Below are 13,539 nucleotides of genomic sequence, written 5' to 3'. Positions count from 1 at the left end.
GGAAGGATTCATGCACTATGTAGAATTACCAGCGCAATCCAATTTTTTATTAAAGGACCCAGCCAGATCCAAATAACATCCCACAGGGTCTACACAGCTATGGGAAAGTAAATTAAAACAGCACGATTCTCGGAAAAAGTAATTTATTGCAGCAATTGTGACATTTGCAAATCCTGGACTGCAACACCAAAGGTTTTCATGTAACACCTAGCAAGAAAGGAAAAGTTAAGTTTTGATTCAAACAAGGATACCTAAATGAAACAGGGCTGTCTTAATGCCTGGGCCTGATGGGAACTTGCCAGTGGGCCCCTTGAGCATAGCCCACCCCTCATGCTAATCTGTGTTTTTTAACCTTTCAATGCACCTTGTATCGTATAAATACAGCAACATATTTATTACATTTTACTGCATTTTTTAAAATTAATACTAGCATGCATTAATAGAGATTAACACTGATTTTATTTTGTTGGAAGTGCCAATAAAATAAATATATGTTTAATTTTGTCGACCATGTATGTTTTTATTCTTGTGAGCAGTTGTAGGGGCCCCAGTACAGTGCTTTGCCTGGAGCCCATAATCCTCTTTAGATGGCCCTGAAATGAGAAAGCAATCAATGCAATCCGATTTTATTAAAGTCTAGCCAGATCCAAATAACATCCCACAGTGTCTACACCACCAAGGAAAGTAAATAAGACAAAGCAACATTCTCTGAAAAAGGAATTTATTGCAGCACTTTGACATTTGCAAATCCTGGATTGTGCAACACAAAAGATTTTCATATCTACAAGGATACCTGAGAACGATAATTATTAAAATGGGTTTATAGCATCGAGACCTGCTCGTTCCACCCACCACACTTTAGAATTAGAATTAGAATAATACTGTTGGAAGGGACTTTGGAGGTCTTCTTGTCCAACCCCCTGCTTAGGCAGGAAACCCTACACCAATTCAGACAAATGGTTGTCCAATCTCTTCTTAAAAACTTCCACTGTTGGAGCATTTACAACTTCTAGAGGCAAGTTGTTCCCCTGATTATTTGTTCTAACAGTCAGGGAAATTCTCCTTAATTCCAAGTTGCTTCTCTCCTTGATGAGTTTCCACCCATTGCTTCTTGTCCTGCCTGCAGGTGCTTTGGAGAATAGCTTGACTCCCTCTTCTCTGTGGCAGTCCCTGAGATATTGGAACACTAATATCATGTCACCCCAGTCCTTCTTTTCATCAAACTAGACATACCCAGTTCCAGCAACCATTCTTCATATGCTTTAGCCTCCAGCCCCCTGTCTTATTCCGCAGCCTGTAAAATAAGGCATGTTTAGGCGCCATGGATGGATAAATCAGATTCTCCTGGAAACTCCTATTTAATTACTTTTATCATGCTTAGGGAGCTAGTTCTTTGTTAGTCTAGAATAGTGTTTCTGAATCTCATCAACTTTAAACTATAACTTATGACTCCCACCATTCTGCTAGTTGAAGTCCACCTCTCATAAAGCATGCTGGCTGGGAAATTTTGGGAGCCTAAGCAGTGGTGGGATTCAAATTTTTTTACTACCGGTTTTGTGGGCATGGCTTAGTAGGCATGGCAGGGAAAGGATATACTGCAAAATCCTCATTCCCTCCCCGCCCCACTAACCTGCTTTCCAGCTCCGTTCTCCTGTGCAGGGCAACCAAAGAAGACCCAGCCAATCAGCTGGGACTCAATGGGAGGCAGGAAAGAGATGGGGGTGGGGCCAGTCAGAGGTGGGAATTGGCCGGTTCTCCGAACTACTCAAAATTTCCACTACCGGTCCTCCAGAACTGGTCAGAACCTGCTGAATGCCACCTCTGAGTCTAAGTCCACCCGTCACTGAAATTGAGAAAAATGGACTTAAATGAGGATACAGTCCTTTCTATTGATCAAGTCCACGTCATAGCATAACTGAACCCAGCGCCTGACAGAAATTTCCAGAGTAATCCACTCTACCTTGAGGATCCCCAAAGGGGCAGCAGATGGGATACCTTTCTTAAATTTGCCCCTCTTTCCTTCCTGGGAAGGTTGAGAAAGACGGAAGGATAGAAAACTCACTCGTGGAAGGAACAAATCAGTTGATTCAAAGGTGGAAGATGGCAGTAGGCTGTGATGGCACAAGAAACCCAGTAATCAGATGTAGCTGTTGGTATTATTGGACAGATCCTACACCAACTACTGAGCAGCCTGTTCGCATCAGGATCTGGAGTTCTCTCCATTGTTTTCAGAAAAAAAAAAAATTCATGGTTAAAAAGAGAGACGGCTTGGTAGAAGAAAGTCAGGGTTCCTTCCCTGGCATTTCTAAAAAGCTTGTGCAAGATGCTGACTTCCTAAGTCCTAAGAGATGGTACGGTTCTGAAACATAGCAGTGATGCGTTTCAAAAAGATTAATGGTGTGGTTTTTTTTCCCCTGGCAAAATAAGGGCAGCATTATTAAGTGCTAGCCTCTTCCTGTGTGTGCTCATCAGGTTGCCCAAGTTGGAAAGAGAAAATAAACCACCTATGACTGCCAATGAACAAAATTAGTTCAAACTTGCTGGACTGAAAATCCCTCAAGAGGATAGATATATTAGAAGCTTGATTAACATCTAAAAATTTATGCCTTAAGTTATTATCTAGTGGTTGTATAGAACAAACTTCAGCGAGGTTTACTTCGACTTTGAAATGAAAAGACCTCCCCACCCAATCCCAACCGAAGGACTTTGTGCTTATGCTTACAATTCAACCATCCTTAGCTCTGAAATCCAAACTGGATTTTAAAATTAAATTTAAAATAAGATGAAGATAAATTCAAACCGAATTAAGCTGAGATAAGATCACATGAAATCCAAACCAATTAAATTAAAATTCTCACTAAACAGAGATATCACCTTTCTTGTTCCTTTTCACTCAAACTTTCTTCCTTTCCCCCAACAGGTCTTAAGTAGCTGGAATGGCAGTTCCATATCTGGGATCCGCAAAACCTTGCTGATTTAACCCAGGGGATCTGGATATTTACAATTGCACGCAGAATTATCTTATTCCTGATCTAGAAATTCCGTCTCATTGAGCCGCTGAGTTTAATTGTACTAACAATCCAAGCTTGCCTGCGGTGGCCCAGCATGGACCATTTCTCAGATTCTCCAGCTCTCTGGCTACAGAGCAATGTATCAGCTCCAGCCATAACCCCACAATACCATTTTTTGACACCCCAAGCAGAAAGTTGTGAGAACCAGCCTTTTCTGTTGGCTTGATGTCAATGCCCGGTCTCTCTCAGCATAGAGAACATGGCAGATTATCTATCCAGCTTGGAACTCATGGAGTATAACGGTGCTCCACTCACGCGGTTCAAGAGAGGAAGCATTAATGCACCTGCTCAGCTGCGGTCTGGCAGCTCTAGATGATGAGGGAAACTCTTCTTCCTTCCTGCTGCAAGAAGAAAGAAGGCTAAGAAAAAGGTGCATCGTGCACAATCTGTGAATTAAGGCTGGCCTGCCTAGCGCTTCCTCTGCCGCGGGTAGCAATGACAGAAATCAAAGGCTGGCTCTTATATGTTTTCCAGGCTCCCACATTTCCTAGGCTTGCCACACCACAGATGGCAAGCAAGAACATGCATTTTTGTGAAGGCATCTGGCCAGCTTAAGGGAGACCACTAACCTCAGGGTAAAGCCTTTGAACCTTCAGTGCAGAAAAGTCCAGGAAGAGAGACTTTGAGATGGCAAAGCCCTTCTTGGAGTAGATCTTCTTCAGCAGCCTGTTGGGTGGTTGCTTTCCAGTTTCAGCCTGAGGAACTGCGGCCCACCCGCTCCATACACCGCGAGAAGGAAGACGGGAAAGCTTCTGCTTGGTCTCATCCTGGTCTCCACCACGCTGCTCTGATTCTTGTGAACAGAATGTCAGGACAGACTCAGGGTATTAGTAGGGCTGCCGAAACCTTGTGAATTCCCCTCCCTCGGTTAGGCCAGCTCTGTTTCTTCTTACTCATCCTGCCGGGGACAGCCCCAACTATTCACAACTGCTAGCCGAGCGTTTCTAAGACACCTCAAAGTGTGATCTTCAAAACAACTAACAGAAAAGAAGCTTGTGGATTTTTTTTTTCTTCTTCTCCTCTTTCATTTTCTGGAAATGAGCATGCTTCGTTCCCGATGCTTCATGTTGCTGGGGGATTTTCATGGGCCTGTGTGGATCTAGATGACTTTAAAGACTTTGATAAGGAAAAGGAAAAGGTTTTTCCACTGTCCAATGGTCTCCATTCTTATGGGGCAGTGTTTATCTCTGCTAGGTAGCCAGCATTGTCCGAAGACATTTTCCATAATCATGTGGCCAGCATGGCTATACACCAAAGACACACTGAATGCTGTTGCCTTCCCACTGAAGTGGTACCTATTTATCTACTCGGATTTGCATGCTCTCGAACTGCTAGTGGGCAGGAGCTGGGGCAAGGAATGGGAACTTACCCGTTGCGTGGCACTTGGGCCTCAAACCCGGGCTGTCAGCTTTCAAGCTTAGTGTCTTTAACTGCTGAGCCATTGTGCCCTCTCCTTTTGATAAATTAATACATGAATGTTAGAAACTGGCTTCAAGAGCACTACTGTTATGTCCCCGGGACTGACACAAGTTCCCCATCAGGTCCGTTCCTTCCGCGGGGGCGTCAGCAGCCCCCATTGGCTGGCTCCCTTCGACAGCCGGTTATAAAAGCCGGCTGCGAGGTCGAGCCAGCCGCTGTTCGCTGGTAGGTCTGCCTGGTTAGAAGCAGACGCGACAGCCCCCTTTATTCCCCTGAATAAAGTGTGTTATTGGAATGCTCTGGTGTGGCCTCCCCTTCTTTCCGATCTATAACAACTACGGTACCAAATTGTGTGCTACAGTCGGTCAGCCATTCTGAACAACCGGGTTTGAGTGACACAGCTGCCTCCAAGCCTTGCTACGATTTAGTTTTTAACTTGCATTTAAGCCATTTCTGAACTTTCTGGAGTTTTCCTTAATACCCGGTTTGGTTGGAACAAATCATATTCTGTACATACATGTATGATTTCGAAGTGCATATCAGACCAGGCAAACGGAAACTGCCTGGTGACTCCAGAGAGAGAAAAAAACAGATATATAAAAATAAAACAGGTTGTTGTCCTTTTTATAATGTGAAGGGAATCCAGATATAGGTATAATAAAGAGTATTGTTTACAGCAGGAGGTGCTAACATCAATAGAAAGCAAACTGATATTTCAAAGTCTGTAGTTCTATTCACACACACACACACACACACACACACACACACAAACTTTCCCGAGTTCAGTGGCCATTTCCATAAGGCAGAAAAGCAGGACACTGATTGTATTTTATTTATGTATGTATTTACTATCCTACCTTTATTGTTTTTATAAATAACTCACAGCAGTTAAACATAATTAATATTCCTTCCTCTTCCTATTTTCCCCACAACAACAACCTTGTGAGGTGGATTGGGCTGAGAGAGAGAGGGAGTGGCCCAAAGTCACCCAGCCGGCTTTCACGCCTAAGGTGGGACTAGAATTCACCGTCACCTGCTTTCTAGCTTGGAACCTTAACCATTAAACCAAACTGGCTCTCATCAGTTTTGTCCTATCTCAGCCTCCATTCACTGGTCAAGATCGAATAAAGCAGTGGTAGTCAACCTAGTCCCTACTGCCCACTAGTGCCTACCGCCCACCAGCTTTCATGGTGGGGGGTAGGGGCTTTGCCCCCTACTTTATAAATCACCATTACTGTGGACCCGGTGGGTGGTTAGAGAAGACTTTACTACTAACAGAGATACAAAAGTGGGCGGTAGGTATAAAAAGGTTGACTACCCCTGGAATAAAGCAACGTTTCCCTGCCTTATTGGACTTCAATTCCCAGAATTCACCAAAGATGGTTGGGGCGGCCACAAAGAAGAGAGAGTCAAGCACTTGTCTGAAGTGGTGCAGAGTTCCTGCCTAAGCAGGGGGTTGGACTAGAAGACCTCCAAGGTCCCTTCCAATGCTGTTATTGTATTCTTATGACCATTTGGAGTTATAGCACCCCTGGAAAAAGTGACTTGTGTTTTTCACGCTTATGACTGTTGCAATATCCCCATGGCCATGTGATCAAAATTCAGACGCTTGGCAACTGGTTCATACTTAATGACGGTTGCAGTGTCCCAAGTTCACATGATGTCCTTTTGCGATCTTCTGACAAGCAAATATTAACGGGGAAGCCAGATTCATCGAACAACTGTGTTATTAACTTAAGCACTGGGCCCCTTTCCAGCTTCCAGAGAGTGTCATGCCCCTGTCAGAGTTTGAATCCAAGGAGGAAGACAAACAGCTGACAGGGAGTGGGAGTGTGGCTCCGTTGGCTGTGGAGGAAACTGGGGAAGGGCAAAGTCCAGCTGGGCAGAGCAGGGAAGAGGTAGAACAAGGGAGAGGGAATTCGGAAGAAGACCCAGAGCCCACCCCCTCTTCATCCTACAGCACACAGGGAGGAATGGAGAAAAGAGCAATGTGGGTTGCATGCCTTGCAGGGGAGGAAAGGGCCCTGATTTCCTTCATTAGCCAAAACTGGGAATGAAAGTTTAAAAGAACTGAATGCTGACTGCAGCAGCTGCTGGGAGCAAACGTGACTTTCTCCTGCATTGTCGTTGCTTATCTGTGTTCCTGGTGTCTTCCCAACTGTGTGAGTTTTGCCGTGCCTTCATGTCTGGAATTCTTGTTCCTGCCCTGCCAAACTAATTACCTCATCTTGCCTTGATTGGACTTATAGTTACAGTTTTTGTTGACCATGTTTTGGACTTGATTCTCTGCAGTCAAAGGCTGTTCCTGGGAGAGTTTTTCTCCAGCCAGAAGGTAACCAAGACATTGGGGGCAAAGTTGGAGCTCATAAAGGGACTCTTACTGATTATCTGACTGTGTGGCCTTTGTGCCACGCCCTTTGGGTCATCACAGCCACGCTTCTTCCATCCATGCCTGAATCTAAAAAACATACATATTTGACTCCTGTTTTCTGCTTGAAGAAACTGATTCTTAGAACTGAAACTTCACTGGATGAGTATAAACCACATTTAGCTGAAAAAAAAAAACCCGACAGGTTATAAAATTGGACGTTTGGTTCTATTCCAGAAATGCAACAATTGACTCACCAATGACACATCCAGAGCTGTGAGTTGTGATTTGATTCCCCTTTGTGTTTCTTCAAGGGGTTGAGCTGTCAGGGAAATGAGCAGAAATCTGGAGGAAAAATATTGATGCCTTTTCCCGCTCCTATTATTGTTATGGCTGCTTCAGCCAGACAGGCATTATTAGTTCACCACTTTGACTGGTACTTTGAATGACTTTGCTATCCGTTTTTCTCCTGGAAAATAAACATCAAGCCAACAAAATTGACACCTGGATGTTGTCCCAAAGGTGTTTTTCGAAAAGCAGCTGGACTTCCTTTATACTTTGAAGACATCTCGCTTCTCATCCAAGAAGCTCCTTCAGAACATCAATAGAATAGAATAGAATAGAATAGAATAGAATAGAATAGAATAGAATAGAATAGAATTCTTTATTGGCCAAGTGTGATTGGACACACGAGGAATTTGTCTTGGTGCAAAATGCCCTCAGTGTACATAAAAGAAAAGATACATTCGTCAAGAGTCAAGAATCGGGAAAAAAAACAGCTTGGAGAACGTCTTCATAGAAAAACCAAAGTAAGTCCAGTTTGCCTTTTGAAAAATATCTTTGGGACAACTGTGATCTGGATGACTGATCTCCATAGAGATGTACCTGAAAGGTTTTTTGCAACCACTATTATGTGCAGTTTGAGGAAGGTTGCATGATGGGGGTTGTTAGGCTTGGAATACATTTTGCGATTCAGTAGCTAAAAGGGTGAATGCGATTCTTGGCTGAATCAACAGTCCTCCAGTACAGGTAATCCTTGATATGTAGTTGGTTACTTAGCAACCGTTTGAAGTTACAATGGGCTACATGGCTGCTACTTACACCTGGATTGAAAATTCCTATGATCGCAGCCCTTCCCTGTAGCCAGGTGACCAAACTTCCGGCTCTCAGAAAGACAGCCGCAGTTCATTTCTATCCCACCTTATTATTTTTATAAATACCTCAAGGCAGTGAACATATTCCACACACCTTCCTTGGCCCACAACAATAACAACAACCCCAATTTATAACAACCCCTGTTATCTTATAATTACTAGACAAAATCAATCAATCAATCAATAATAAATAAAACCCTGTAAGGAGGGCTGAGCTGATAGACAGTGACTTGCCTGAAGGCACCCAGCCAACTTTCAAGCCTGAGTGAGGTATAACTCACAGTCTCTTGGTTTCTAGCTTGGGACATTAACCAGTAGACCAAACTGACTCTATTTATAGCTGTACGCAGTGTTCTTCAGTCATGTGACCACGATTTATGATGGTTTTGCTGAAAACTGGCACTAACTTCTAGTTTTTGGCAAAACTGCTTATAGTGAACCATTGGTCTTCCTTCCTTCCTTCCTTCCTTCCTTCCTTCCTTCCTTCCTTCCTTCCTTCCTTCCTTCCTTCCTTCCTTTCTTCCTTTCTTCCTTCCTTCCTTCCTTTCTCTCTTCCTCTCTCCCTTCTTTCTTTCCTTCCTTTCTCCCTCCCTCCCTTCTTTTCTTCTTTCCTTCTTTCCTCCCTCCCTCCTCCCTCCCTTTCTTCCTTCTTTCCTTCTTTTCTCCCTCCCTCCCTCCCTCTCCCCTCCCTTTCTTCCTTTTTTCCTTCTTCCCTCCGTCTCTCTCTCTCTCCCCCCTTCCTTCATCCTTCCTTTCTTCCTCTCTTCCTCCTTTCTTTCTTCCTCTCTCCCTCCCGTCCTTCCTGCCCTCTTTCCTTCATTTTTAAAACGTTGGGTAGTTTTTTTTCCTTTGTTTTCGTTTCAAATTTAGGGGAAAAAAATGGGGGGAAACGAAACAGGAAATGGATGTTCTAGAATGGTTGGCTGGATAGCCTGTTTTGGTGAGCCGATCTATGAATGAAGGAGGGCATCTCTCCACACCTTTAATGGCTCAGTTCAAAAAGTAGATTTCAGGAGAAACCAACCTGTCCCATAAACTTCACCGACTGGTGAAGTTTCTTACTTTTTGCAGTTGAAGCTTACTGGTGGAGATTGTGACCCATTATCTCCAGAACCTAGAACGGACATTGGTGGCAAGGTATCTTAGGGTGCTTCGCTACGTGTTTCTTTGTCTGTGCGTGGAGCATTGAAGGACATAATCTAAACAGTGTGGATTTCCTGTACTAAACCCAAGGAAATGGAGAAATCACCTGAAAAACAACAGAAGTGATTTTTCGAACTCTTTGCTTCTCAGCAGAACGTATTCCATGCATGACCAAGATGAGTTTTTGGAAATCAAGGGGGAAATTGACCGAGGCCAGGGGCTCATTGATTTGGGCTCCCCAAATGGGCCCCTCAAATTTTTCTAGGGGCTCTCCCAACTGAGTAGTCAGAAATATCAAGTTTCACAAGCCACCTACACTTTCCTGCTTATTATCTGGGGAAATAGAAGCCGGTAGCTGTAACCACCATCCATTCTTCAGGGAAAGGAGATTGGGGTGGGGTAGGTTTTCTGGCCGTGAATGTGGGACAAGACAGAGTCTGAATTTAAAAAAAAAAAAGATGTTTACTGGCAATCCTATGAAAGAAAGGAGGAGGGGGGGGGAAGGGAATTCTTTTTTCAAAAAATTATTCATATTTTGAGTTTGCTCTGAGGTTGTGACCGATTTCCTTCAACTATTTTTGAGAACTATCGAAAGAATGCAAACAACTGGAACTGGAGAACCCAACTAGGTTGTCCATAAGTGCCATCGTGATCGGCAACCGGCTATTTAAAATGCCGACGTGTTTCACTAAATTGCCTGTTAGACAAAGCACTTGTGGGGTCAGTTTTACTTTTTAGAAGAAAAAGCAATCTGCGCATTATTTTATTTATTTAGAAAATTTATATTGCTGCCTACTCGCACATGGCTACTCAAGGGTGGCTTACAAGGATATCTTGATGATTGCAGGAGAGGTTTAGATAGACATGGATTTACAGATTTACAGATTAACAGAATTGGAAGGGACCTTGTAGGTCATCTACTCCAACCCCCTGCATGAGCAGGAAACCCTACACCATTTCTGACAGGTGTCAGTCCACTTTCTTCTTGAAAGCCTCCAGGGATGAAGCTCCCACAACTTCTGAAGGCAACTTCTATGATCAATCACATATTCTCAGCATAACTTGTTTATTTTCAGGATTTGTCCATGGCTTCAATCCAATTACTCTGGATAGTTAGACACACACAGACACACAAACCAAAATCACATTACTCTTAAAGTCCATAAAACCCTCATAAACTTGTATAAGATGTGCAGCATTTATGTCCAATAAGAATCAAGATCAAGTGAGGTACTAATACTACTCTATAAAGCCTTAGTAAGACCACACCTAGAGTACTGCATCCAGTTTTGGTCGCCACACTATAAAAAAACATGTTGAGCCTCTAGAAGAAGTGCAGAGAAGAGCAACCAGGATGATTATGGGACTGGAGGCTAAAACATACAATGATGCATGGTTGCAGGAACTGGACCTGGCTAGTCTAATGAAGAGAAGGACCAGGGGAGACATGATAGCAGTCTTCCAAGAGGTGGTGAAGAGGGGGGAGATCCCAGCAGGGTTGAGGAAAGCCGCATAAAAAATACAAAGGAGAGGAACAAGAAGGGAAGAGCTCTCTTGGCTCCGTTTTTCAATTCTTAGAAATGGTGATCTGTACTTACAAGAAACTACAAGAAAAGACTGTGCAACAAGAAGATTGGGACAAAGAAGAAGCCATCTTTGACGAACAAGTAACTTTACTTGGGGAAGAAGGGGGAAAGGGGAGAAAAGAGAATGGAGACTTTAAGACTTAAAAAAACAATTAAAAAGGGGAAAAATAAGGTGAAAAGTGGATTTAATGTTAGAAAGCAACAGGAAAGGGGAACACAGAAGAGGGAAATGGAGGTAGAGAGACAAGGGGGTAAAAAAGGCAGAGAGAAGAAGCAAGGGAGGAAGGAAGGGAAAAGAAGCTACAAAGATGTGGAGCAAGATGTAAAGAAACAGGACATTTAGAGATAATGGGTAAAAATTTAACTGAAAAAGTGATTCTGCAAAGGTACATAAGATTGTATTGTTATATTTGTATTAGAAATAATGTTAGAAAATTGGAAACAACATATGATTAAAAAGTGGGATAAAATACTCAGTGTAATTCAGTGAAACTTTTGTGAACAAAATAAATGAAATAAATGAGAGAATTGAACTAGGAAGGAATGGGAACATTTTAATGACATAATGTTTTAAAATATGGAAAGTTTATAAGTGTTCCCATAGAAGTATGATACTTATTTGAAAAATAATGTGTAAAATGTTTAAGATTTAAATGAATACTAATATTAACAATAGATTTGAATTGATATGGATTGTTGTTTTAATTATATTATATATTTATAATTTTTTCTCTTTTTAAAATATAGTGTGTAACTTTAGAATGTACTAAGCCGAATCAGAATGGAAGTTATGTATTATACTAAGTGTTATAAATTTAGGGGAAAGATATAAAGGCGTCATACTCCAATCAGTGATTACAGGAGAAATTTTGTTTAATGAGAAAAGATAATAGACTGCTGGAAACAGGACAGACAAAGAATATAAGTATAATTATCTGAATTGAGATGAAATAAATAAAAATAAAATTAAGAAAGTTAAAAGAGGGGAGAAGCTATACAGAAAATGTAGAATGGTAATAAGATATGGAATGGTATATAAAATGAGCATGAATTTGAATTTGTGTCTGTACGAAGAGATGTAACCTGGGATCAAGCTGCTTTCAAAAAATATGTTTTGTGTTTTATGTTTTGTTTGTTTATGTTTATTTTTAAAAATCAATAAAAAATTTATTAAAAAAAAAAGAAATGGAAGGATTTATATTCTTTGCAGACCAGCTGGTCATTTGCATCCTTTTAGAGTCATTGAGGCCACTTGGAGATTTGTCTGTGTCCTCAGGGTCACCTGAGTGGTGCAAATGCATGTGGAGCCTTCTTGGAACTGTTGAAAGGACTGGGTTGTGGAGCTGTGTGAGAACGGATTTCCAGAACAATTGCAGACTACAGGAACCATTTGTTTGAGATGGTATAGGTTCTCCTGCTTGAGTGGAGGGCTGGACTAGAAGACCTCCAATGTCTTTTCAGCTCTATTCTATTCTATTCTATTCTATTCTATTCTATTCTATTCTATTCTCTCCTCTAAATTCTATTCTATTCTCTCCTCTACATTCTATTCTATTCTAATTTCTTTGTTCTGTTCTCTTCTGTTCTCTTCTAATTCTCTTCTAATTCTCTTCTATTTTATTCTATTCTATTCTCTCCTCTACATTCTATTCTATTCTATTCTATTCTATTCTATTCTATTCTATTCTATTCTATTCTATTCTATTCTATTCTAATTTCCTTGTTCTCTTCTCTTCTCTTCTCTTCTCTTCTCTTCTCTTCTCTTCTCTTCTCTTCTAATTCTCTTCTCTTCTCTTCTCTACATTCTATTCTATTTTAATTTCCTTATTCTGTTCTGTTCTATTATTCTAATTTCCTGGTGCTGTTCTGTTCTGTTGTATTCTATTCTAATTTCCTTGTTCTGTTCTGTTGTATTCTAATTCTATTCTATTCTATTCTATTCTATTCTATTCTATTCTATTCTATTCTATTCTTTTCTACCCTACTTTACCCAACTCTACCCTACCCTACCCTACCCTACCCTACCCTACCCTACCCTACCCTACCCTACTCTACTCTATTCTACTCTAATCATGCTTCAGTTTGAGATGCAGACAGCATAGACTCATCCCCAACAGCCTGCGCTTGGCTTCAACAATGAAGGGACACAGAGCATAAAACATCCTGCAGAAAGCACAGCTCCACAACACACAACATCATGACTTACGAGCTTGGGTCAGACTTGGGATGCACCAAGGTAGTTACAACATTTGTGTGATAATGTAGTAAAGTTACTTTATGGACCCTATTGTTTACGCACTCTGTTATTTCAACCATTTAATTTTCTTCCAACCCGATTATTAGAACTTTAGAATACAACTTTACAAATTGTGTCTAAATCTGCTCTTTTTCTTCCTTCCTTTCCTGACTTGTCTTTTGGATTGTGGGACTAAAAGATTCCAAGGCCATTCTGTCGCTAGTGATTATAGCAGCTTGCACCTGGTTGCGGCTTTGTCAACCTTGTCCTTGTTATTGCTATTTTGGGGACAGGGTCTGCCTGAAGGTTGCAAATCTTTAGGGAGGGAAATGATTTGGGACTTGCTTGTCAGATTATCTCTAAGGGAATGTAGCTCACAACAAGGACGTGCATTTTCTACACCAATCTGTAACATGGAATTATCTTTGAAATAAACCGGAAGACTGAAAAGAACAATGCCCCATATTCTTTTAACATGTTCCCATCCTATGACTGTGTGGTGTATCTGTTTTGATCAGGAGTACAAAATCTTTTGGTCCTGTACAGTTAAGAACCAAGATAT

The sequence above is a fragment of the Pseudonaja textilis genome, chromosome 12 (genome assembly GCF_049901715.1).
Source record: "Pseudonaja textilis isolate UNSWEBS1 chromosome 12, rPseTex1.2, whole genome shotgun sequence".
NCBI classification, from domain to species: Eukaryota; Metazoa; Chordata; class Lepidosauria; order Squamata; family Elapidae; genus Pseudonaja; species Pseudonaja textilis.
This window is presented reverse-complemented; position numbering follows the sequence as displayed.